The 27,275-nt window shown below is 37.9% G+C and overlaps 1 long non-coding RNA gene across 1 annotated transcript in view; it reads left to right on the top strand.

The window, feature by feature from the left end:
- The window catches only part of LOC110351424 (uncharacterized), an 84,726-nt gene extending 57,673 nt beyond the window's left edge, over positions 1-27,053 (top strand). The window contains exon 3 of the long non-coding RNA XR_003496140.3: positions 26,454-27,053. This is a non-coding gene — a long non-coding RNA (uncharacterized lncRNA). The remainder of the gene's footprint in view (positions 1-26,453) is intronic.
- Positions 27,054-27,275: the final 222 nt, after the last annotated feature.

Here is a 27,275-nt window from a genome sequence, read left to right on the forward strand (position 1 = left end):
TTTTTTCTCCTAAGCTCAAGCTGCAACTCTCTGTTAAGCCAGGCCGGTCTTCCACACCAGCTCATCTTTGGGCACGTGGGGACAGACCGCTCCTGCACCATTAAGATTTCCTTCTTGAAGAGCGCCCAGCCTTCCTGGACTCCTCTGCCCTTCAGAACCGCCTCCCAAGGGACTCCACCAACCAGTGTCCTGAGCAGCTCAAAGTCAGCCCTCCGGAAGTTCAATACAGCGGTTTTACTGGTCCCCTTCCTGGCCTTGCCAAGAATAGAGAACTCCACCATTTTGTGGTCACTCTGCCCAAGACAGCTTCCGACCACCGCATCTCCCGCCAGTCCTTCTCTGTTTGTGAAGAGAAGGTCTAGCGGGGCACCACCCCAGTAGGCTCACTAACCAGCTGCATCAGGAAGCTATCTTCCACGCTCTCCTGAAACCTCCTAGACTGCTTTCTCTGAGCTGTGTTGTGCTTCCAGGGTATGTCAGGGAAGTTGAAGTCCCTCACGAGAACAAGCGCCAATGATTTCACAACTTCTGTCAGCTGCCTGTAGAACTCCTCATCCGTCTCCTCATCCTGGTTTGGCGGTCTATAACAGGCCCTGACCAGGATGCTAGCCTTGTTGGCCTTCCCGCCGATCCTAACCCAAAGCAACTCAACCTTGTCATTCCCAGCCTCGAGTTCCACAACATCGAAAGATTCTGTAATATAGAGAGCCACACCACCACCCATTCCTGTGCTGCCTGTCCCTTCTGAAGAGCCTATAGCCAGGCATTGCAGCACTCCAGTCATGAGAGTGGTCCCACCACATCTCCGTGATGGCAACCAAGTCGTAGCCTGCCTGCTGCACGATGGCTTCCAGCTCCTCCTGTTACCCATGCTGCGTGCATTGGTATAGATGCACTTCAGCTGGGCCATTGCCTTATTCCCCGGCCTTGCCATTGTTCCCCCTGGCACAGCTCCAACAAGCCTTGTTTCAGAGAAAACCTTGTTTAAGTTATTGTAAACTTAATACAATGGGGTAAGAAGTACTTCATTTACCTGGAAGTTTGTTTAAAATTTACTGTACATAATTTCTTATTAAAAAAACAGAAGTGGTTGCTTTTCAGCTTGGTACAAAGAATCATAGTAGGAACAGATAGTGGAGAAAATAAGACATGGATGAACAAAGTGGAAGTGTAAGCAGGAAGTATTATAGATGAGGTTCTATTAAAAAAAATAACAAAGCAAACAACAACAAAAAACACCACAAACATTTTAATATTTATTTAATGGAAACCAAAACAGATTGAACTGACTGAATTCTCTAGTTGATAATCACAAATAAAAGGGCAGAAGAATATCAGTTTTCTTAATCTTTCTTCATTAGCAGGAGCACATTTTTTGATGTTGCTTTCTAGTTAACTTTTGCTTTTAATTAATATATAAATTGTGGATAGGACCTGATATTTGGTGGTACCACTATGGAGAAAAGAATGGCTCACCCTCTTTGAGCTAGTAGTCACCAGGTGGTTAGCTTTAAAAAACTGTTTTCAACCCATAGGAATTTTCATGGTTTCTGGATGAATGGGTATTACTGGGAATAAGTGGAATATGGGAATGTTCCTGGTGGTGCTCAGACCTTGTCAGTACATGGTGGACATTGCTGGCAATGAGGAGCAGCCCAAAGACACCTGCTATTGTCCGAAGTACTGTATATACAAGCTAAGTATGGTTTGTGCGATTAAGGAACATATATCTAATACTCATAGTTATAAACAAATATGTCACTGGTATTTCTACCCCTCTGGCTACCCAACCTGTCTTGGAAGAGATTGTGATGTGTCAAATTGGATATAATGACTTGCCTTTAGTGCAGAATGGTAGAAGAGCAGATGTGCCCTTCAGTGTGCTCCTGGTTAAATACAGACATCTGCAGCCTGAAAAGCACAGGTAACAGCTTAAGAATCTATATTACCCATAAAACCAGTAGGGATTACAGGCATCCATAAACTGTCACATGTAGTCAGAAGTAAAACTAATATTAAAAAATAAAAAAGAGAGAGGGAGAGAGAGAAAAGACATTTTAGAAGGGAAAACTTGTGAATAGGACTACACTGTATGCTGCTATGTTACCACTGCACTTTGTCTCAGCTCAGCTCATGAGGGCTACCAGAACTGCTGATACTGAGATAACTCATGTGCTGTGGTTGCCCCCAGAGCTATGGCATTTCCCAGGTAGTCAAGTTTGCCAATGGAGGCAGGTGTTCGCAGGGCTGATCTCCTTTCTCCTAAAGGGAGAAAGTTCAAATCTGTCTTCAGTTGCATACCTGCAAATTATATCTTATATTTGTATTATATCTTAGATCTGAAACCAAAACAAAATGAATACACATATATTTAATAAGTATTATATTTACTAAGTGTTCAGAAGCGAAGAGAAGTATTTCTTGAACAGTATGTAGAGGAAAGAAACTTAATACAGTATAAGGGCATATTGCCAACCGCACTGAAGTAGATTATTAAATTCTGATTGACTTCAGTCTGCCTTGGACCAGATATTAATGGAGGATGAAGAAATGCTCTTTAGCTGATATATCTCAGCAGGTGTTCTGCTTTCCTTCTAGCTGGTATTTAAGTTCTGGAGAGCATGTCTCTTTGTTGACAAAAGCTTTGTTCTTTAAGAAGGTGGTTCATTTTAAAGTTTGGATGTTGCACTTGTCAAGTATAGATAATAATGATTATTCCTGTTGAGATATATTATTATACTGTCCTACATAAAACTATATAATCAGCCCCTTTCTAAATTGGTGTGTTTATTGGCAGTAAAATTAGTGTGTTGGCAGAGTGCAGAGATGCTATTTAGAAGAGCATTGGTACATTGGCTTAAAAATCTGGAGCTAACAAATATTGGTGAGAGGAAAATGAAGAGTAGATTGAACTGTAATGTCAGCTTTTAGCCCAAAGGGAGTGAAAGATTATTGCGACTCACCTGCTGTCACGTATGATAGCTAATCTCTTGTGATTCCTTGTACGTTTCATACAATACTGTGAAGAGTACATATATTGAACCAGAGTTGTTTTCATTTGCCCCATTCCCAATTTAAGCTAACTTGATTTTCTCTGATCCTTGACAAGTGAGACCTGGAGTTTGTGTTATACAATCACAAGCTGTTTTGAGCAAGTGGGACAGTATAATGTGCTTCAGCATACTGTAATAGCACTTGTTTGACTGTTTTTGTATGGAAGGGCTATGCTGCTTAATGCTTGGTGTAGATCTTGACCTAGTGGCATGAAAAGGACTGGTTAAAACTTTTGTTTGTGTGTTTTTGTTTTGTTTTGTACTCCCTATTCCCACTTGAACGCTCTGGGGCTCTGCAGAGAATGTAGTACTGAAAATAAACTGCCTCACCTTGTAGTTGCCGAGGCTAAACCAATAGTTTAGTGCATTTTTATTTTGTTTTATTTTATTAATTTACTGCAAATGTAAGTAAATAAGGGATTGTGCCTTCTAGATTCTATCCAATTGTACAAAATTGTACTTAGGAACCATGTAATGGACAGCTGCCAGGAAGTGGACATTGATACCTGCCTGATGAGTTCTCTGCTGAAATTGGTACTATTTTCACATTGTAGCCCACTCCCCTCTTGTCCTTTATAATGCAGGCAGAACACACTGCTCTCATAGATGCCGGTGCTTTACCTGCTTAAAGAGAATTATGTTAAGATTTCAGGACTCCTTCCTACTACATACAACAAAGATTTGGGAAAAAAATACAAAACAAAACACATTGCTTAAAGTTTCTCCTTTTCTCTTGCATTTTCACTGCAGAGACTGTGACCTAATGGTTTGCCTTGGCAGGGCTTCCCCTCCCCTGCTGTTTCTCCCCCTGCAGCTGCTCATTTTGGAGCCCATGAGGCTGCATGCGTTGTTAAAAACCACAGCTGCTCTGCATCCATTGTGAGCTCCAGCTATTGATTTAGATCCTCCAATTTTAATGTGTTGAAAAAGAAAATGGTTGTTTAAAAAGGCATTTGTGCAGGACCTGGAGTCAGCCAGGGCCTCGAGGCAGAACGGCCACTACTTCCCTGTACAGCAGATATGCCAAAGTGCTGAAAGTGTCTCCCAGGCTCTGGTCCTTGTTTCACTAAAACAAACACAAACTAATAAGCTAGAACCAGAGATATATTTTAGAGAGAACACACAGATCTGTTGGGTCAAGCAGATTTAAATCAAAAGTTTTTTTTTTTTTTTTTTTTTTTTTTTGTTTTTGTTTTTGTTTTTGTTTTTTTTTTTTTTTAAATAGAAAACTTTTCCATCCTCAGTGGGGCCTTGAAAGATTGGTCCTTTTTTTCTGATTTTGGTTTTGACAGCTGCTGAGAAAAGCCTGGCTTTGTGGGTTGGAATAATCTCCCACACTGCCCTAGGGAGCTGCAGGTACCTCTCTTTATTGACATCTCCTTTGGGCCCCTCTGTGGCTATGCTTCTCTCTAAGCACGTGCCCTACTTTGCTCCAAGGTATACAAATCCATATTTTCACTGGAACCTCTGTGCTTGGCAGTGTCTCTTTTCTACCTGGCACGTGTTGCAGTACACAAGCTTGTTGTGCTCTGCCATTGCAGGGGAGCAGAGCAGCCCTGTCTGAATTTCTGGAAGGATCCTGACAAGACCTGAGTCCAGCCAGTGGCTTTGCTGCACAGCATCACGCCACCACAGTATAGTTTATGTAGAACACAGCAAGCCAGGGAAGCACAACAAATGGTGCTGCCATCATCACTTTGCTTTATACATGCTTTTTAGCACTTAGGTATTTATTAAAAACATGAAAAGATTTTAACTTTAATGTTGACTCTTGTGTATCACGCCTCTTTGCTTTCTTGTCAAATGGATAAACACAGCAGACTTCACAGAGCTTTTCACAGGTCATTATACATGTATTTTGTTGATACTCTGGTAGTGAGTGAAGAAGATAAGGAATAGGAAATCAGGGGGGTTCAAGATTGCTTGCAAGAAGTCCTGATTCTCATGGATGGTTTAAATCATGACCTGCCAAAAGGCAGCGTTCTCTAAGCATGATTTGAATTATGTTTTCTGTGAGCTCTCACAGGGTGTGTTGCTTTGTGGTATGCTTTATTTCACCTGTTCATAACATTATGGCCCTACACCCCTGAATGTCCCATGATGACTTGCCCATTGTCATTAGACATACGGATTAGGACATGAATGGCTGGTAAAAAGAAGTATATTAACACACTATCTCAACAGTTGCAAGGCTGTATTTTCTGTGACAACCTACAGCAGAAACATTTTTACACATAGGTAACTGAGAGGTCAAAGCAATGATATGTTTATTATTTCTCTTCCCATACTCCCACCGTCAAGATTTAGGAAAGCATATTCTAGAAAGCGTATGTGAATGGTCAAATAATAAAGTCAGCATCTTTTAAACCACTGTGCTTAAGGGCATTAAGTGTTAAATCCAGGATTTAGAGACTCTAGGTTTTGCTAAAGATTTTCTCTGCAATCTTAGGTAAAGTCATAGAATCCTACAATTCTTTGAGTCAGAAGGGACCTTAAAGATAATCTGGTTCCAATCCCCCTGCCATGGACAGGGACACCTCCCACCAGACCAGGTGGCTCAAAGCCTCATCCATGTTCAACCTGGCCTTGAACAGGGTGGGGAATTCACTGTTTCTTGGTGGAGCCTGTTCCAGTGCCTTATCACCCCCTGAGTAAGGAGGTGATAATATATCACCTTATATCTTCCTTATATCTAATCTAAATCTACCCTCTCTTTGTTTAAAGCCATTTACCCCTTGTCCTATCACTACACTCCCTGACAAAGAGTCTCTCTCCAGCTTTCTTGTAGGATCCCTTTAGATACAAAAAAGCCTGCTATAAGGTCTCCCCGGAGCCTTTTCTTCTACAGGATGAGCAACCCCAACTCCCTCAGGCTGTCTTCATAGGAGAGGTGCTCCAGCCCTCTGATCATCCTTGGGGGCCCTCCTCTGGATGCACTCCAACAGGCCAATGTCCTTGTTATGCTGGGAGCCCCTGAGCTGAACACAGTACTCTAGGCGGTTAACCATTAACAAAAATCTACTCATTAATAGAACTTTTTTTTTTTCTTTATCAGTAGAAAATACTGTACATAGCTTTTCAGTTGAAAACTATCAGACGGAGCCATCATACAGACTGGCAGATAGAAGTACAGCATTCTCAATTAATTGGAAATTTTCAATTGTATACAGTAAATACTGGTGTTACTAAGAAATGTAAATATATGTTATCATACTGGAAATTGTATTTTGAAATTAATATTGTCAAATCAACATTACTATGATTTTTATTTCAGTAGGTTAAATTATTAGTGCAGTAATAAGCTGCAAAATACACTTGATTTGTTTTCTAGAATCTGCAAGAAGAATGAAATAAGTGCCAATTGATATCAAAATAAGTGTTCAGGGTGTACCTGTATTTAATTAAAGGTCTATTTGCAGCAGTTTATTTGTATTGTTCAGACATAGAATTAGAGGTGTCTGTGGAAAAGAAGAATAGAGCTATGTCTACATATACTGAGTTTAGGTCTAGTATATGCCTTGACTGCTGCAGAAATGCATATAAACTACTGCACTCACTACAAGATTGGGATGAGATACAGATCAGAAGCAGGTTTCACCCCAGAGTTAGGGTATAGAGTGAGGTAGTGGCTTCTCCCACTACCCATTTCTCCTTACTAAATGTAACTATTTTGTCGTTCAGGAGGGATAATTATTTATTGCGTGATGTGTCTGTAGCCAGGGTCATGCATTAGCAGATGTGTAATTTGGATGGCTTATGCATGCCCATTATGGAATTTATGTTGCATCCACACTGGAACCATGTAGTGCCTAATAGCTGGGAGTTTATGGTGCATGGGTTTAGCAGCTGAGGTTATGCGTGGAATATAGGATTCAGAGTGTGCCTTTGTATATAGCATGTTTTGCATGCTTTGCTGAATACGCATCTAACATACTGTGGAAAACAAGCTGCAGGCACGTTTTGGGGAATTTATGGCATAACAAAGGAAGCTTGTCTCAGGTTTGGAAGTTTGGTACTTCAGTGTCAAACTTTTTGCGTTTGGGATGGAATGTGTGTTACCTCATTTATTGTGCTCCTAAGTTCTGCGTATGATTTGTCGTTTACTTGGTGCCAGCGCACTCTCTTGGCAGTCTCTGTTTTGAACTGTAGCACAATATTAGTGAAATGCAGTCAAAGCCTCCTTAGGGAGGCTGTTTGTATATCACTGTACAACATGGCACTATTGGTAGCTATAAAAAGGAATTTAAGAAAGCTAAAAGTGGTTGTATTTTAGAAGACAACACCTCTGTGTAGCTGCACAGCACTATATTCAGTTCCCTTGCTGTTTACTCATGGATTGCACCTGGCCTGGAATATGGAAGATTTGCAAATTCACCCTTCATCCTTTGCTTTCCTAAGAAAATATATTCATTAGGAAAATCTTTGCAGAAGGGAATGTGGTAGTAAAATTATTAATATTAAGACTGAGAGGTCAGGCTAAGAAATTTATCCTAACTAAAAGAACTAGGGCCTTTCAACTAAAAGCTAACTTGTATTGTTTCCATCTCCCCACTTCTGAGATAGGATGGTTCTTGGTGTGCCACTGCTTAAAGGCTCCAACAAAAGCCATCTCTACATAGTGTGGCGGTTAACAAGCTACTTAAGGAGTCTATCCTTCCTAGGCCTTGCTAACGGTGGAATGATTGTTTTTCCTCAACTTTATTCCCCTTCCCTTCCCCCTTCAACTGAACTATTCTATGCTATTTTATGCTATTCCTCTATGCTATTCTCTTCTATGACTATAGTTAATAAAACTTCTCACTGACCTGTCTTAAATTGTACTTACAATATTGCAGACGTTATTGTAGTCCCTGGATCACCAACAGGAAATTCTGCTGTTTATACAAATTTATCCTAGCAATGTGGAATAACATCATACATGCATAAAAGATGCTTCCAGCTCTTAATAGAATAACACTTACTACTAAGAGATTGCCAGTATGGCTTCTTTTCTATGGGAGGATGTGGGGAACACAAACTGAATGGTAAAATGAAGGTGCCAAAAGATAAGCTAATCAAGATGCATGTACTGCTTGTGCAACAGTTTTTTCAAAGGACAATAAAAATATCAGAAAATTGCAGACTGTAGAAAAATATGCAGATGTGTGCCTATGATACTAGCTAATAGCCAAACACGCGGATTAAGTAATATCATTTAGATGCAGGTATTGCCTTGGCTTCCCTCCTTCCCCCTGTATTTTCCACCCCCTTTTCAATAACTTGCTGAAGATCTCATCTTTTAACTGTATTATGTCTTTTAGGGACAGGCACTTTCTACTCTAGGGGGAGAAGGGGGGGGGCGGGAAAGAATTAGTTCACTGCCTCTGGAAAACTAGTGCTCTCTCAAGCTTAAGCCCAAGTTGTTTTAATGGGTTTTACACCACCAGATAGCAGGCATTCTGCTCTGTGACAACTCTACTTTTGAAACTCACTGAACGTACGTAATGGAAATGGATGTAAAGTGTAGTGACTGTTAAACTGTGAAGCTTAGAGACAGCACCCTTGAGGTAGAATTCTCCAAATGAACTGAAACTGCAGAATAGTTGCAGGATAAGGAAATTTGTCACATAACCACTAGGATCCTTCATTACTTCTGACTGGCAGAAGACAAGATAAAAACAGTCTCTAGCTACCTAAAGTCAGAAACAGAATTTCACAGTTAAGGAGTAAATCTTTTTTTTTTTTTTTTTTTGATGTGTTTTATCTTTGTAAACATCTGATTTTACTGAATTGCAAATAAGCCTATTAGAAGGTTAAGTTGAATACCAGCAGCCCATGTAGTACACTGACAAACCCGCTTTGTTACAGTTTCTATTTTTTTTTATTTATTTTTATTTATTTTTAAGATAAGACAACAGTGTCTTCCCTTCATGTAACTGCTATTAGAGAACTTTGGCAATGATATAATACATCTTTCCTGATCTTGTCACAACATTATCCTTCTTTATAATGCATTTAAGGCATGGTAGAGTTGGAATTTGAGGACTCTAAAGCCCTAAACAGGGAAATTTTGGAGTATCCAAGTTTATGTTAAGCTTCGTTGGGTGCCAAGTTAAGCTTATGCACTTGAGCTGCATGGCTCAAAAAAAAATTGCTTTTGCAAAGAAATGGGGACTGTGCTCAGTGGCACAGTCTCTTATAGTGCAACAGAATCTTTACTTGTCTCAAAATTAACAACTTGTGAATTAGTGTATTACGTGTTGTCTTACAGCATGATCTAACCATGGAAATCAGCATGAAAAGTTACATATTCTGGTAGGTTTACTAGTGGACTCTGATATGTAAAGCCTTTCGTTAAAAACTTTCCCTTTAGACACCAGATACTCTGAAAGCTGTAGAACTGAAGTTAGATTTAGGTGTGTCTGTTCTGTTCAGAAATACCTGTATCACGATATTGAGAAGATCACAGAATCACAGAATTTCTAGGTTGGAAGAGACCTCAAGATCATCGAGCCCAACCTCTGACCTAACGCTAACAGTCCCCACTAAACCATATCCCTAAGCTCTACATCTAAACAACTTTGTTTTGTGTGTGTTTGTATCGTCTGAGAGTTTTGCAGTCACAGTGGTGTTGAAAGATGACCTGTGTGACACTGGGTGTTCAGGGCTGCTGTTTCTAAGATACCACCATGATAAACAAGTAAATATAACATTTTTTGGAGAGCAGAGTCCTTTGGGATGTCACCATTTTAGAAAACTATAGATCAGAGTCCAGCAGATGATGATCTCCAGTATTGATCCATGGTTTCAATATACATATATGCATATACATGTATATCTCTCTCTATATATATACACACACATAAACATGTATGTCTTCTGAGAATCTGCTCTGTATTTCCTATATTCCTAGGAGCTTCTTCACTGAAACAGATCATGATGACCTGACAGTGTTTCTGTAGAGCAGGTTGTTGGTTGGAAGGATCTCTGTGCCTGTCAGATTGTGGTTATAGAATGGTCTTGTTTCTTTTATATTTTGTTGCCCCCCCCCCCCCCTTCATTTGAGAAGAGGTCTAAGAAATTGGGTTCTTTATCTGAAATTGGAACTATCCTGGATGAAATGGATGAAAACTCAATGCTTTATTTTTATATGCTCTACATACTTTAATATGTTTCTGACTATGAAATAAAATGCATCTTCTCAATGAAATAGCTTCTTTTTTACTGCTGTTTCACTCTAGAAAGCATCTTCTGCAATATGTTTAACTTCCCCAGCAGCAATTCAGCTCAGTTAATATACTACAAGTGTAGAACTTGTATTAAGTCTGTGAAATGACTGCTCACCCCCAAATAATCTCACTAAAGAAACTCTGCTAAAAACTGTTAACACATCCTAATAAAAGGATGTAATAGCTTTAGAAAGTTTTAAAGAATTGCTATGGAACTGTAAAGCATATTGCAGAATTTATTTTATTGCACTTCTTAGGTGAGCAGAGTATGAGGACAGTTGCCTTCAAGTGGTAGCTGTGAGAGGCACAGATTGAGAGAAACTTTCTTCAGAAACTGGCAGTAGGCCTGCATTTTGGCACTCAGATGAACTGAGCCTTTTCTAGACCTCTTTCATGGAGAAACTGTCCCCTCCACTATTGCCAGGTTTGTGTGTGCTGTCTGTATCCTGACGCGCACAGTAGCACGTGCCTCTTCTCCAAAACTACGAGACAGGAAGTAAAAGTAAAGGCTTGCTCTGTTTGACTTGGCGTTACCCAGGAAATGTGTTGTAAGGCACTGGCCTAGAGCAGGTGGGCTGGTAGTGCCATAGTTTGAGACTGCTGCTTCTATGGAAATGGCACATCTTTTGTGCTCTTGTCCTGTGGAAACTACTGCATGAGATATGATTGAAAGAACATGCTTCCTTAAAAGCATAAATTTGCAGTATTGAAGTTATATAAAAAGAAAAACAAAACAAAACAAAAAAGCATTAATATTATACCCGCTAAGGATGCCACTATAGCTTGCAAGGCAGTTGTGTCCTGAGAAAATATTAAAGCCATGTCCTTCCTGCTTCTGTTGTGAAATGTACCTAGCAGAGAGATGTAGAAGTTTCACTGGATGATCTGCTGCTCTTCCGCACAAGATAAAAAGCTTCGCTTCATCTGCTCTTTATCTTACTCCTGTGGCTGGGAACACCACTTGTTGATGCTGGGGGATTCAGTTATTTTCTTCTCCTTTTCAAAGTCTTGAAACATGTATACCTTATTTGGTACATTTCTACCTTTGGCGTTCCAACTGTTTAGTTATTTGTTGTCGGTTTATTTTAGGCCTGTTCAGACATGGTAATAAGATTTTTAAGGATTTTGCATTATTGCCATTGCTAATCAAACACATTTTAGGCATTGATGAGATTTGTTTATTTTCAGCAACGTGTATGTTTACATCTCACATCTTGGATTCTCAGTTAATGATGATGAGAAAAAAATAATCACAAAAAACCATGCCCATCTCTGCTTTAAGGAATTCTCAGGTGACATGTTTGGAAGGGTGATGTCTTGTATGTTGTGATGCCCATGCATTTCTTCTTCATGAAAAAGAAAACATAGGCTTTTAATATCTGGTAGTGGAAGCATATCATAGCAACAACGATGGGCTCCCTACATCAAGCAGAAGATACAGGACAAGAAAAAACGGACGGGTAGTAATTAAAGCAGAAATTGTGCATTTCTAATATTTCTATGCAGATCCATGTGAAATGCAGGGGGGAACTGGTTTAGTCCTAAGACTTCTGGTGTGTGGAGGAACATCAACAACATAGCTAAAAGGTCTGCTGATTCTCCTACCCTACTGAGCCCTTTCAGTGCGAAGACAGACAGGCTGAGCTAGCTCAGTCTTTTCTTCTAAAACATACAGAAGTTGATATTTATCTATTTCTTAATGAAAGAATCAAGATGAATAGTCAGGATTATGCACGTGTCCTTCTCTTTAAATATAAAAAGTCTGATTATTTGGCAGTAGGGCAACGTTATGATATCAGTAATGATAAGAAGCTGGTTTACACTTGCACAAACTTTCACTGGCTCCATTTTGAATGTAAAATAAATAACCTAATATTTCAGTAGCACTATTTATCAGATCATCATGAATGAATAAATATCATTTTACCATCACCTTGGCTTTACTGAAAGTCTGGGTTAATGGAAAAGGCATAATCTATTCCTTAGTTGGCTTTTTGGTGAATTATTTAACTGTTCCTTTTATATTTCTTTTTTAAGAGCTGCCTGTTCTGAAATTCTGGATGTACAGCATCTGTAAGACTTGCTGTTGCAACAAGTAGCATGAAATGATGGGGAATATTGTTGACCAGACTTAAAATAATTTTATAAACATGTTCTGATGTCTGAATTATCTGTTTCCTTAAAAGGAAAACTTCAGTTTTAATTTGTCTTCATCCAAGTAAAGATGTAAACACAGAGGAAATCTTGTGTACATGCTCTTTTTTTTTTTTTTTTAAATCACATGTAGCTTTTCTGCATATATAACTAGATCATGAATTAAGTTCCTTTCCCTTCTCAACATCTGAGAGACTGTATCATTTAGAAGTTTTTTGAAAGACTCTTAGTTTCAGTTAGCATATGTGGTTTTCTAGAAACTTTCCAGATACAGCCAGTACCTTGGTCTTTCCAGGAAACGTTATAATTACAGATTACAGAGAAAATGAAGATTAAGAAAAAGTGTTGCATGTTGTGGCTTGGCAGAATGATCCTTTTACCTGTCTTCAAACCTCACTTGAGTGAACACAGGAGAGTATAAACTTAGAAGTCTACTACTTTTTTACTGATAAAAGATTCTACATTTTTCTGGAAAGTGGTGCAAAGTGGCTATTCATTTTTCTGATTCTGGAATGAAGCTTCAGTGACAGAGATTAGTTAGAAAAGGGAAGAAAACCCAATAAACATGGCTTCTTTTTTTTTTTTTTTTTTTTTTTTTTTATCTTCTACTTCCAAGGACACTGTTGGTTCACTCAACCCTCCATCTGTGAACTGCTTGGCATGGGGTATTTCCATTAGTGTAGACTACAGAAGAGAAGGAAGACAGATTGGATCCTCCTACTCACTGAGACCTGTTTTGCCCTGAGGCAATACTCACCTATCTTTCTCTCACTGAGAAAGAATAAAAGGCAAGATGTTGGTGTGTTTGTGGCAGAGGAGATGGTGATATTTGAGTTGGTGGTGTAGCTATGAATATGCACCTTTAAGCATCTTCCAGTCCTAAAACGTGTTGCTCACCTGCAAAGCTGTCACTTGTGGGCAGTCTGTGAATGCATCTGCAGCTTACTTCTTAGTAGGAGGGACGTGTGAGCACAAATGGACTGCATGTCCAAACAGCAAGGCTGAAGTAAGTGGGTGAGACGATCACCTGGCCATCTGCTTAATGATAGGAGTGAATTTTCAACTGTTGCAGTAAAATAAGCATTTGTCTAAGTATTAAACAACGGCTAGTATTATTTTGTTCTGTTTTTCTCCCAAACAAATTCTGTGACAATTTAAAATATTTTTTTCCAGTAACTTGTGCATAAAGATCTATTAAAAAAGAAAGAAAATCTGATTGTTCCTGAAATGAACAATGGAGTTAAAAATAAAAAAAAATAATAAAAAAAATATATATAATCTATTGGAGAGAAATGTAGAATTTCATACATAATCCCAAATAAAAGCAGATATAAGTTTATCCTGACTCAATCCACTAATTTGTACTTTTCATGTAACAGAGTGCAGAAACTTAAATTTGATTTGTATCTTGTGGCACAAATGCACATAAAAAGGCTGCCAAAATTTGCTTATATAAAAAATCCAATATTTCACATATTTTCATCAGAAGTAAATCTTTTGTTTGTTTTCTTTTAATGTGCAAAGCAAACAAAATTATTTTCAGATTCATTCGTACTTAGTTTTCCAGAAGTACAGGTCATTAAACGGAATTATTATCTATTTAAACCATAGGACAAAGTATCAAATTGAATGGACCAATACTACTACTTGGTCTAAATGTCATTTTAGTTTCACCATGTAAGTAACAGAAAAAAAAGGTAGTTTTCCTTCTTTGGAATGTGTTTCATTTCTTGGTGTGGCTCTTAAATTCTTTGAGAATATTTTGGACAGAACCTTTCAAATATATGTTTGCTAAGACAACTGAAACAGCCAAAATAATCCACTTATTTTTAATAAAATATTTTTATTATAATACATAGTTATACTACATGTAATTCTTTTGTAAAATAAGAGTCTCCTTTACAGTGAAACATAGGATAATTGCAAAGTGTAAAACACATGAAATGAGAGTGAACATGAATGTAGTTTAACAATGGCAGATGATACGTTTCTCTAAAGGCTGGCTGTGATGTTTCAAAAAAACATTCTCAGTATAGCACTGTAAAACAATAAAGTAATTCAGTAACAGAGGTGGTGTTTCCATGATATACAGAAGAGCAAAATATCTATCCTGTCGTGTGTGACAGTACAGCTCTAATTATGAATCATTTCTACAGAATTATTTTGATTTTTTTCCTTTTAAACAATCTTCCAGGTTCTGCAAACCCAGCACTTGGGTTTACAGTATTATTATATATATTACCTATATATTATCTCTCTATATATTACCTATAGATATGAATAATATATTCAGGTAAACATATGCCATTCATATTTAAAATATGCTTTTGGCCTTTTTAAATTATATATCTATACTTTGGTATAGATCAAATTGTAATATAAATCATGAGCACCTATCTAATTAGATAAAATCAATTCTAAAAGCATTTAAATATTATATTTCCCCCTGTCTTTTTCCCCTGTCCTAATACTGAGCTATGAAAGTAGCACTGCTAGTCCTTCTTACCAGGATGGATCTTACCTTTCAGAAAGAAAGGTTAGAGAGGTGCTCTTGAGGGGATGGACAGGAGAGGAAAGTGAAGCCTGGTATGGACAATCAGCTGTGTAGGGTCAGTTTAATGTTGAGAATGTAGCAGCGCTAAATTCTCTTACAATGGTTTTTGCTGAGTTATCTGCCTGGATTTCTTCTTTCTGGAACTGTTTGTTTATTTATTTATTTATTTATTTTTTCTGTTCCCACTTTCCTAACATGTTCCTGTTTCTGTATTATCCTTTTTCCTCCAAGTTCATGAACAAGATACCCTTGCTCTCCTTGTCTCTGTTTTACTGACCCCTCTGGTATAAGTTCCTTGACCTGGTTTCCCCAGAAAAATAAACCCTAAGCAAAGTTTTGGAAGGACAGAATATGTGTGTATATATATATATAGATATATAGAGATATATAATATCTATATTATATAGATATTATATATCTATATAATATAATATAATAATAATAATAATAATATATATAATAATAATATAATAGATATATAGACATATAATATCTATATATCTCTATATATCTCTATATATCATATATAGATATCAATATATATATATATATTATTTTTTTGCAACCCCACTGAGGTATAACATGCTGTAAATGTTTACTTGCTAATGTCAGACTTTCATTCTCTTCATTCTAGTAGCATGGTAAAAAGTAGTTTATTTTCTGATTAACTGGTGACAGATTACCACGAGAGGAATGAAAGAAGTTTCAGAGAAAATTAACTCCATGACTTTGAGTTCCTAATACTCACCCAGCTAATTACTGATATTTGTCATTAAAGTTGGTTGTGGGAAGAATGTGTGATCCCTTTGACTCTGGCTTTCATATTTTTATTTCTCACTTAGATTGAAATGTCAAATATCTGCAAGTGGTATTGTGCTAATAATTAATTAAATCATAAAGAAAATAGCCATGACTGTGTAGACTTATCAGTAAAAACAATTGTTTATCCCAGCTGTGTTCTTCTCCAGAGCAGTCTTTCAAAATTAGTATTGGAATCCTTTTTTCTTTTTTTTTTTCTTCTTCTTCCAGATCATTATCTATTTAATTGTATTTCATTAATGCTGGTTTTTATTCTTTTGTTTTCCCTTTCTCTTGGTTTCTGTTATTTCTCATGTCAGCACTTTCTGCTTTCCATTTTTTTTTAATACAAGTTAAATTATCCAAATTAAAAAAAAAGAAAAAAAAAAGAAAAAAGATTTAGAACTTCACATCTTCACATTAAATGGCATAATTTATCCATTGGGAATTTTTGCCATAATATTTCAAATGTGTGAACAGAAAGAATCACAGATGTATGAAATCACACAATTCAGTTCTAGTTTCATTAATGTATAGCTACTGGAAGTAAGAGTATCAGCATATGTAGCATACAGATTGATGTATACATCAGCATACTGAAGATGCAACATCGGTTGGTCAAGGTCTTGATCAAAAAACGCTGACCAATAAATAGTAAATTTTTATGTCTTTTCAGCTGAACTTAAAATCTCTTAGAAATGTAGTGGAAAATAGAAGAGATCAGCAAACATCATGTGAATGAGGACTGCAAAAAATATCTTTTTCAGTAATCTGACAGCATCACTGCATATGAAATTTATCAGGATGAGGTTTCTAAAAGCCAGTGTTTGGTGTTGCATAGCAACACTCATTGAGATTTTGATGTATAAATATTGAGCTACATCAGCTCTGAAGTTTGGGATTCTCTGCTCTACCTAAGGTAGCTAAAAGTTAGACATCTACACCCACACTAATATTTCTGAGGCCTATGTTTTATAACTGGGGAAAAATAAGCATTTCTCCAAATCCGATTCCATCCAAGAAGGGTGGCTCTGGCCAGTTGTGATGTGGTGGTAATCTTGTATTTCTCAGTTTTTGGATGCTTAACTTAAAAATGAAACCCTTGTGTCAAAGGAGAAGACAGGAAGCCCTTTTTAGAAAGGTAGACCTTTTAAAGATGGTACAGGGCAACCCACACGTAAGAGTATTAATTTCAGTTTTGAGTGTGAAGTGGTAAGGAGAACATGCAAGATAAGGACATGCTGGGATATATAGAAAGTCAAAAAAAAATTGTATCTAGAATGGAAAAGCTTACAGAAAACTGGGCCTGGGTCAGCTGGAAAGACCCATGTGTTTTTTTTTTTTTTTTCTTTTTCTTTTCTTTTTTTTTTTTTCTTTTCATTTTGTTTGATTTTGGCTGTTGTGCTTAGTGGGTACGTGGGAAGAAAATGTCTTGCATTGCTGCTGTGCTCCCTTCAGATTTTGTCATCTTTGCCCTTCTGCAAGTAAACAAGTAACCGCTTTTTGTCACATTTATTATGCTTCTAGTGCTTCCTTTCCTCCCTGCACTGCTACCGTCTCCATCTGTGCAATATCATACACAAAAAAACAGTGAGGCATCAGATAAAGTAGTCTACAGGGATTATCTCAATACATTGCAAACATACAGGGGCTGATTCTGGCATCCTCTTTATGCATTCCGTCGCTACTCTGTCTGACCTCTGAAATAAAGCACTGCAGAATTAAGAATGACAAAATCTGCTTCATCATAACTCAGCTTGACTATTCAGTTAAAATAATTAACAGGCAGTTTATGTGAGATGATGTACAGAGAAATTTTATGGTATATCCTGTTAGAATTATTTAGGTGGACCATGTGAAACAGTGTGGGGACTCCTTGCTGATGTGCAGAGATAGATGCTTTGTGCTTCCGTTACAAATGCATGCATGTACCCATACTCTGCTAACCCATAGTGATTGCTTGAGGGCTTGTGTGCACACCACAAGTACCAATACTTGTACAATACAGACACATAATTGAGGCGTCGAGTTTGTATACACATACATTTGAGGCCAATGACAGATTGGCTGGGAATTTATTACATGAACTATCGATGGTGGCCCTGTGAGGATCCTGAACCATTTTTGATGCTCACTGACCACAGGTGGCTGATGCAGAGCATGAATTTGTTGCTCAGGCTTCTCCTTTTAGGCTTTCTGATTGGTTGGAAATGCAGCACTCAAACTAGAGTTAAACAGGTATATGGCAATGTAAATAACTGCTTCTTGGATTTTGACCTGCTCACATCCCACGTATTGAATCATACCAGCATTGGTTGTTATCATCTGTTATGCATCTAATGGGCATCTCTTAACTGGATCATTTCTATATCCAGATGCTGAGCCCACAGTCAAATGCTAATCACTACTAAAACTACGGTCTCAGGCCATGTAACTTTGAATGTGGTTTCTGGAAGTTTTTGGAGTTGCAAGTTGCCATTGTGCGAAATTGTTTCTGCCTCTTGTGCAAGTCAAATGATAGCCACATCATAAACCGTATTCCATTCACAAATGGAATTTAGTTGTGTATGTAGTTGGCTGCTTGATATATGAGTGATGGAGAAAGCAATGTAAAGAGGCAGCAGAGACTGAAAAAAAAGTTAATTACAATACATTTTCACTGATGTTGGTAGCAGAACACAACTGAGTTCAACATGCTTTTCAGCACTACAAAGCTGATACATGACGTGAAACATCTAATGATCTTTGTCCAGTGTTTGTTGGGCTCTCTGCCTTTGCAGCACTGTGTAGGCTATGGAAAGCATTCTGACAGCCCGACTGAAAGTGGTGTAAACCAGTTTTACTATTTTGTCCTCAGCTGAACTAGTACCAGACCAACTGTAGAACTAGCCAGATCCATAACCTTTACAATTTGGCATATATAGGTAACTTTGACAGAAACTGGTTCTATGTTTGCTTGTGTATGCAGATATGTGTATAAGCATGGAATGATTCTGAGTTGGTACATATTTTCTGTTTATTAATGAGACGAGCACATTTAGCCCTACTGAGACAGCTTATCATTTCTTGTATTGCTATAGTCATGTTCTAAGTGATGGCAGATGAGGGTTGATTTTCTAACATGCAGTTTGACTTCATTAAGCTTACTTTTCAGAGCTAATTCATCTATTAGTGGCAAATTGAATTTTTCCTGCTTTGACATGCTTCAAAATACATTTTTCAGAGACTCCCCCGTAGCTGAAGATAAGACATGCGTTCCATCTCAATTCACTTTTTCTGCATTTACCTTCTCTTTGTCACTGGCAGCAAGATATGATCCAGCAGCAACTGTCTCATCATTAGAACATTGGTTTCCCATTGAGATTTCTATTGACCTCCACTGCAGCTTTGTTTACAGCGAGAGCAATAAGCTTTCAGCGCATTGTTTGGTTCTACCATATGGGACAGGTCCTGCAGACAAAGAAGATTGGTTGGGTCTCAAATCTGAGCAGGAAAGGCATTAATGCCAACACACTGCCAAAAGCTAAAAGCAATTGGATAGTTTATGCTTTGGAAAGATCCCATTTTCTGAATTTACTGCATGGGCTCCCTGTTTATTTCTTTTTCCTTTCTTGTGTTGTTGTAACGTTTGATTTCTCTGTCCAGTTTTCCTTCTCACAGTCAAATTCCTTTCTGAGGATCAGACAACCGCTGTCAGATTTATCTTTTTCTGTGGCTGATCTTTATTCAATGAGGACAGGTTTCAAGCGAAGCTGCATGGTCCAATGGTAAGAAACCGACACTGAAAAAAAATGCTCTGTTTTTCAGTAAATCTTGGTATTAGGGTTGAAAAGTGTTAGATTATAAGTGTCCTGGTTTCATGCAGTTCTATTGCCTTCACTGAACAGTTTTCAGCTTTTATTATCTTAGTGTGATGTCAGAGTGCTTTAAAGGCAAAGTACTTGAGATCCTGGGTCCAGATTCTGGATCCAGAGGTTGTGATTAAAATGGGCTTTGTTTGAAAGGCAGTAAGCAGAGAATCTCACCCTACTAGCTGCTGAATCAAGTCCTTGGCACTTTACTACAATCCTTCTCCTTCCTTCTGACCTCATTCACCCTCCCTGCAGTGCCCCCCAAAAGGATGCTGCTGGTGTGAGAAGTGAAACCATCAGTGTAGGAATCAAGTGATTAAGTGGGCTGTGGGAAAATGCAAAGACATCATTGTGCTGCTTCAGTGACAGTCAGAAGAAGTCAGCAGGTCTATAGCCTGCTCTCTAGTTTCCTGGAGGGAATTACATGTATTCCTCCTACTGTATGTGGTGCTTCAGTGGTTGTGACTTCTCTATTGGGTAGATGCAAGTGGAGTTGATGCTTAGCTGACCTGTGACACCTGCTTGTCCACTTTGTCTGTGGTGAGGCCAGGAAGAGAGAGACATGACAGCAAGCATGATCGGGCTTTCTGCCTCCCTCTGCATGCAGCTTTGTCTCTTTCATCAAACCTTTCCCCAAAGGAGTTTTTGCCAGATTTGTGCATCTCTGAGCAGCCAGTTATTAAAGTAAGACTGAGCTCCCTGCTGCAGGAAGGGCAGTAGCAGCCCACTGGGGGCTGCCAGCATCCCTGTGCTGTGCTGCATGATACAGGTAGTTTCCAGAAAGAAAAGAAAAGACAAAAACACTGTATGCCTCCGTCTGCATCTGCTTTATGAAGATTACTGTGGAGGGTAATCTGTGGCTTTAATTGGCCAAGGAGCTCAAGGGACTGTGGGAAGGGCTCCTGAGGGACCCAGCACCTTGGGAATGGTCAGTGTGATCTCTGTACATAAGGTGTCAACAAAACTTTCACAAAGGATAAAATTAGTAGATAACAAGTGAGTGAAGTGAATGGGATGCGTTGGGAAAGTGTCACTGTGGCTTTTCCAAAGGGACATAATGCCTCGCAAATGGCTTGGATTTCTCTGGAAGGGAAAAAAGAAGCCTGTCAATCAAGTGATGAGCTAGATTTAGAAAAATGTTACAGAATACACTGGAAGCTATTAAAGAAATTAAGCTGTCATGTGGGAGGCTTTCTCATGGATTAATAAGTTGTTGGGAAGGAAGGATAGTTTAGTCCTGCTTCTGATTTTTATGCTTTTCTAATGTGTTTCTTTCTCCAGAAATGGCTAGGGGTGGATACTGAGCTGAATAGATGGATTTGGGGTCTAACGTAACATGGTCATTCGTACAATTTAGATAGTTGCAATATTTGAAGTTTCGCATTGCATTATTTTCAGTAAAACGTGATCTGTGGGAATATTTTCCTTCACTGGAAGATATTTGAAGCAGACAATGGTAGGTATAGAAAACACTTATTAAGGAGTGCTCTTTTACTGAGAGACTATTTAAGGAATACACAATAATTAATATCATGTTAGCTGGAACATCACATGGAAGTGGGAATAACTCAAGATTAAGACATTTCAGACATTAAGACATTTTCAAGACTTTACTTTTTTTTTCAATCATTATTGTAACTATTTTTTTAAGGATAATTTAAAAGAATCTAATGATTAAAATAGTTTGCAGTTCTGAGATTTAGCATGCACTACTGCTGCTGTTTGAAGAGCATTTCAAGACCTTGTTAGGTCTTGTTTGAATGTTATTTTAGTATAAAAATCATCTCTAATCCTCATTGTTAGGCTGTTGTATTTTTTAAAACCTTGTTATAGGTTTTAAAATAGGTTAGGAGGGCATCTAAGCTTTCTTCTTTTCCTGGAAAGGTTGTAATAACCTCTAACCTAGCTGAAGACACTAATGAATTAAAAGTATAACAGCTGAATGTGCTGTGTGGGTGGATGCCTTGTGCTTGTGCTGCTGGTGATCCCTGCAGGGACTAATTTATTTCCAAAGTGGCAGCTAGCTAAGAAAGCTGACTTAGACTAGAATTTATTTCAAGAGTTCAGTTTTGCTTCACTTTAACGTAGCCTATCAAATGCAAAAATGGAGTTTGAGAAGTATTATCAGAACATTGCTAATATGAAAGCTCCGTGTGAGCAGTACTATTATTGATTAAGTGCATTTGTGGTATGAAATATATGACAACCCTAATGCCAACTTATACCAAACTTACTGATGAATATTTGCTGAGCAAAGTGAGGTCTGTTTGTCCAGTATGTGCTGATGACTCTTGACTTGGACTTAATGTACTTCAGCCATAGTTAGGAGCACTGATCTGAGGGCAGGTTATGGAGGTGGATGCAGGACTTTAGTGGTGAGCTATCAAGTGACATCTAGACTTAACTGCTAGTGAGCATTTTAAATCTAGTTCTGAGATCCAGTTGTCTTAGCACTGCATAAGTGAAATCTATGTGATCCAAGTGAAGTCCCATGAATGTAAGCAGTTTAAAGCCCCAAGCTAAGTAAACTTCACTTGTAAAAAGAGTTGTGTGGCCTGTTTTAAAGTCAAAATATCATGTGGTACATTCATGGCAAAGTTGTGCTTGTTTTTTCTTGCTAAGATTTGGGAATATGTAGGTGTCATCAGTACCTTTGCCTTAGGGTTACACTAGATGTAGACAAGAGCACCCAATTGGATCTGATCATTACTGTTGCAGAGGATACAGCTGGTCACAGGAGGAACTTCTGAAATGAAAGGCATCTACCTGTATGAAGAGTAGGTACTCCCTCTGAACTAAAACCAAAATAGATTTTACTGAAAAAAAAAAAATAAAATTTTTTTTTGAAAAAAGCTTCTATTTGTAAATATTTCCATTCCAATTCAGCTTGTTGAGTCCTACTACTCTGTACAGACATATTAGCTTTACTAAAGCAGAAGAGCAAATCCTTAGGGTTAAAAACAGCCTACATGGAAAGGTAACATTTCTTTTCCAATGCTAATACAGCAGTGCAGCATATCTTAATATATACTGTAAAAGATGAGTATCTCCTATTGAATATGACAGCAATAGCTGGAATTATTCACTCTTCTGCTCTCTTCCTTCTTAACATATAGGGAAGAACTTGATCTAGAGGGATTATACTTTACCTGTGGATTTATTTTCTTCTCCAGTTCATGAAATAACAGCGACAGTAATTGATGATTGTATGAGATAAACACTTAAGATAGTTGTTGAATTCTTGAGGAAAGTGTTTTATTGAGATAATTTCACATAGGTCAAACTTTCTGCAGCTCTTTTGGCGCCTATGGGCAGACTGGAAGGCCCTTCAATAAAATTCCAGTGACTTTCAAATAATAACATTTTGGAAATATGAGTTAATGCCTTTCAAGTGCTGTGATGTGATGGTCATTTATTTGCAAAAGACCAATATTGGTATAAAAGGGGAACATTTTAATATAACAACATCCATTATCAGGATATCGTTGGTCTACATGCCTACTCTCTACTCTTTTCAACAGGCAGATGAGTGCAATGGATCTGTTGGGAAGTGAGGAACAGATCCTGCTCTACTTGTTGCTGTGTTAGGTTGCAGAGAGCGCCAGCTTGGGTGGAGGCTGGCGGAGCAGCTAAGGAAGGACTGTGTACCTTAGTGGGTGAGCTCTTCTTGGGGCTAACAGTAAGGTTTGAAGCAGATCTCTATGTATATTCAAGCTGTACTGTGGCATAGGTGCACACAGGCTTCTGAAATATGGGTAGAATTAGGGCAATAGCCTTTCAGGCATTTATAATTGACCTAGAGACAGAAATAGCTTCTTTGTTTTTCTTACACTGGCCCTTTTCTCAAAGCAAGAATAAAAAGGCCTTTCTGACTGGATCCTTCTTCTGAGGTTGTTTTTTAATATAGGCATAAATGAAACATGGGAATACTGTATCACCCTGGTGTGGAAAGCTTGTACAGGTTAGTCATTATGCACTTTGTACTTTTGCAGATACTGAAATTTTGAATTTCAGACCTTCCCTTTGTATTTTCATATCTGTTTCTAAGTACAGAAAGGGCTGGTTTTATAAATTGCATATAACTCTTTTCTGTGTGTATCTTGTGCTGCCAGTTTTTAAATAGTGAGTACAAAACTACTGTCTTTCTGTATTCCTTGCAGTGCTGTGACTCACAGTTGGGTGAAATATCCCAAATATATGGTGAACATTTAGAATATAATATCCCTTCATCCTAAACTGAACCACTTCTCTCCCATTTTATTTCATCTCCAGGGCAGCTGTTCTGGTGAGGGTCCTTCTGCAGTGGAAATAGTGCAAATGTCAGCTTAAAGAGTTGTTGCCCCATTTTCTCACATAATATTTGCTGGCAGGCGATAACTACTGTAGCTATCTTGTGAGGACTGTGGTGACAAAGATAAACCTCAGGCTAATTTTCTAAACAAAACCAGTCAGCTTGAGTGAGTCTTCTTGTTTAAAAATTAGATAATGATGATCATAGTTGTAATGTTTTAAATTATGTAGTAAATAAAGAGTGGGATGCTTCCTTGTGGTTAGCTCTTAATTGTCATCTCCAGTGGCAGTGACAGGATATGTCAATGTTTATGATTGATATAGAGATTGTTAAAAAATTTCTTTGGGCAACAGTCTGGAAAAATCTACATTTGCTTACACTGGGGAGAATAGCATCTGTTTTTCTCTCTCTCTCTCTCTCTTTTTTTTTTTTTTTTTTTTTTTTTTGACAATGGGCACTAGCTATATTTTATCATGACATAAATTTCCTGGGGAGACAGTAGGTATTGATCCATAAATTACCATTTTTTTTTTTTCTCAGTCTTTCTTCAAAAGTAGTTTCCTACAGTAAAAAATAAAAAGCTATCCATGGAGGAAGGCAACAATCAGATAGACAGGATCCACTGTAGCAAGATGTAGAGCTTCAAGCTGATCTTGCTCTACTTGTTTACCCATGCCCAAATGGTATCAATCCTATCTGCTTCTTGGTATTTGTGCATTGTTAAATGAATACATGGGATGATGCAGGCAGCCCTACTCCTCTGCACTGCTGAGATGGAAAATCCTGAGAATATGAAAATATGTCCACTAGGATGTCGATATAAGTCAGCTGTGCACGTGTGTTATTTTAGGTTAAGTCTTTCTGTTCAAGTGGAACAGTGTCCCCCAAGTGCATGAATATTTCTGTCAGTAATGAAGATACATATTCATTTGGAGCTTATGATACTCATTCTTGGTTCCCTTTCTGTCATTAGAGGAAAATGAGCTTCTATTTAATGACGTTTTCCCATTCTTGATTATACAAGAGGAAAGATTGTAATAAGTTTAACAAGTAAATCACAAGTCAGAAACAGATTTTAAAACTTTATTCCAGCGATGCCACCTGGTTTTGAGGAAAGCATAGAGTTGTCTGATTGGAAATGTTGCTTTGGAAGTGAAAGCAAAAACTTGACATTTGATATAATGAATATTAATCTTCTTATAATCAGGATTACCAGTGAAGCCCATGAGTAGAATTGTTCTGTAAAGCTTTATTCTCCCAAAGGACGTATCCATGTGGGGTCACCAATGTACTGCACACTGGACTAAAGTATGTCACTCCCATTGCAGAAGGTTCATTTGTGAGCAGGAACGCCCAGACCATGTTTCTTATGCTGGAGTAAGCCTGGGACTGCTATGTCTGAAAACACACATGGGTTTAGTTGCTTTGCATATACAATAGAGAGGATTCAGCTGAGGATATGAACTGAAACTGATATCACCTGCTATATCTGTGTCTCAGTGTCATGGGGAGGGGGGAAAATGACTTTTTTTTTTTTTTTTAATGTGTTGAGGTTTTAGTAAAGATGGTGCTGTATGAACTGAAGAAAAATTCCATATAAATTACAAAGAATTATCAATCTATTCAGACTGGAGAACAATTTGGTGTTAAAAGACAGCTCATACTCTGATGAGGCTAATGTGCTGGGAGCAGTTAGTGAGTATTCGGTCTGGCGAGCACCATATGTTTACCCAATGCAACTAAAACTTTAATAGGGGAATCATCCTGGAAGGAAAATTGTGGGAATATCATCATTTTCCAGTTTAATTTTAAATGTATTCAAAGTAGTTACATTGTATTGCACAACTAGAGATGTGAAGAGATGGACTCTGCTCAGATAAGGGTCTGAACTGGGTCTGAACCTGGGCTGGAGGGTAAAATTCTAAGTACTTGTGACTGATAACATAAAGGATCTACAACTAGAGCCTCTAGTGCTTGTTCAAAGCTTCTCCAAAATATAAACTTTTTTGGACTAGCACCTAAGTGGGACCAAAATTTAATGGGAACATGCTTGTAACCCCAAGCCAGAATATGATTCGCAGTGTGGAAATGCTGAGGAATGTGGGAGAGGCAGTTTTAAGTCTGGTTTAGATTGATTGTAATCCTGATTTATACTTTTCATCTCTAAGGGCATTTGAACAGGGAAAATAGCTTTCCCTATGGTTTAGATGGCTGAAGGACCATATTACTTAAGACCTCCACACATTGGCATGGCTGTGAACCAGTCAGAGTTTCAAAACCCTGATGTTCCCTTTGAGAGCAATCAGAAAGGTCTGTAAGAAAGAGTTCATAGAGGAAGCAGAAATATTTTGTAGGACTGTGTCAAAAATCATCCTGTAGACTTAACTATAATTGTGTGGCAGCTCTGGGCTGCAGGCTTTCATAACTAGGGTATTTTGCAATATAATTTTGTCAGGAAACATAGTTTGCAGCAAATAAGTCACCAACTTTTTGGGTCTAATATATGTAATTTAATCCTATTAAACTTGTTTTTCTCATTTACAGCAGCACCACCAGCAAGCAAAACAGTGATTCAGTGCCATTAGAGTTTCCCAGATGCAGTCTGTGCCAGAGACTACACAGACACTGCCATTAAGGCTCCCTGAGAGACTGCTCGGAGCAGCAGAAAATGTGCTACATTTTCCGGATGTCCTCATAAGGCTGAATGTGAAATGAGACTTATTGTTTGAAAGCAAAGCATGCATATAATGAGCCAATAATATTAGATATCAGATGTGATACTATTTCAAAACATATATCACGTGCTTTTACCCACTTCTGCATTTAATACTATAGAACATTTGTTCTGCTACTCCCTTCCTTTGAGTTGGATCACAGGTTTGTTATTAAATGGAAACAAACAGTGCTTTTTAGTCTGCATCATTTAGAAGACTCCTTCCTGAGAAGTTCTCACTTTCATTTTCATTTCAACAACTATATCCTTATGGTCTACAGTGTATAATAGAAATTAAATTCTGTGCTACCTAGAACATACATTTTTCCTTCCACTATTTTTTTGGATCACATGGGTAATTTTGTTCTTGTGGGGATGCTGATGCAGACTTTGAGTCAAACTTGCATTAAAAAGTCCCAGCCTTTCTGAAATGCTTTATTTTTTTTTTGCCTCTTTTTAATTTTTTTTTTTTTCAGGTTGTTGGAAGGCTCTGAAATGTATTTTGAAAGACTTTGAACTTGAAATCAAACCTGCTTTTATTTTATTTTATTTTATTTTAATTTTATTTTATTTTTAATTTTGTTTTATTATTTATTTATTTATTTATTTATTTTAATTAGCCCCACTGTAATAGATGGTGAATCACAGAAAGT

This window comes from Anas platyrhynchos, chromosome 3, assembly GCF_047663525.1.
Source record: "Anas platyrhynchos isolate ZD024472 breed Pekin duck chromosome 3, IASCAAS_PekinDuck_T2T, whole genome shotgun sequence".
Lineage (NCBI taxonomy): Eukaryota > Metazoa > Chordata > Aves > Anseriformes > Anatidae > Anas > Anas platyrhynchos.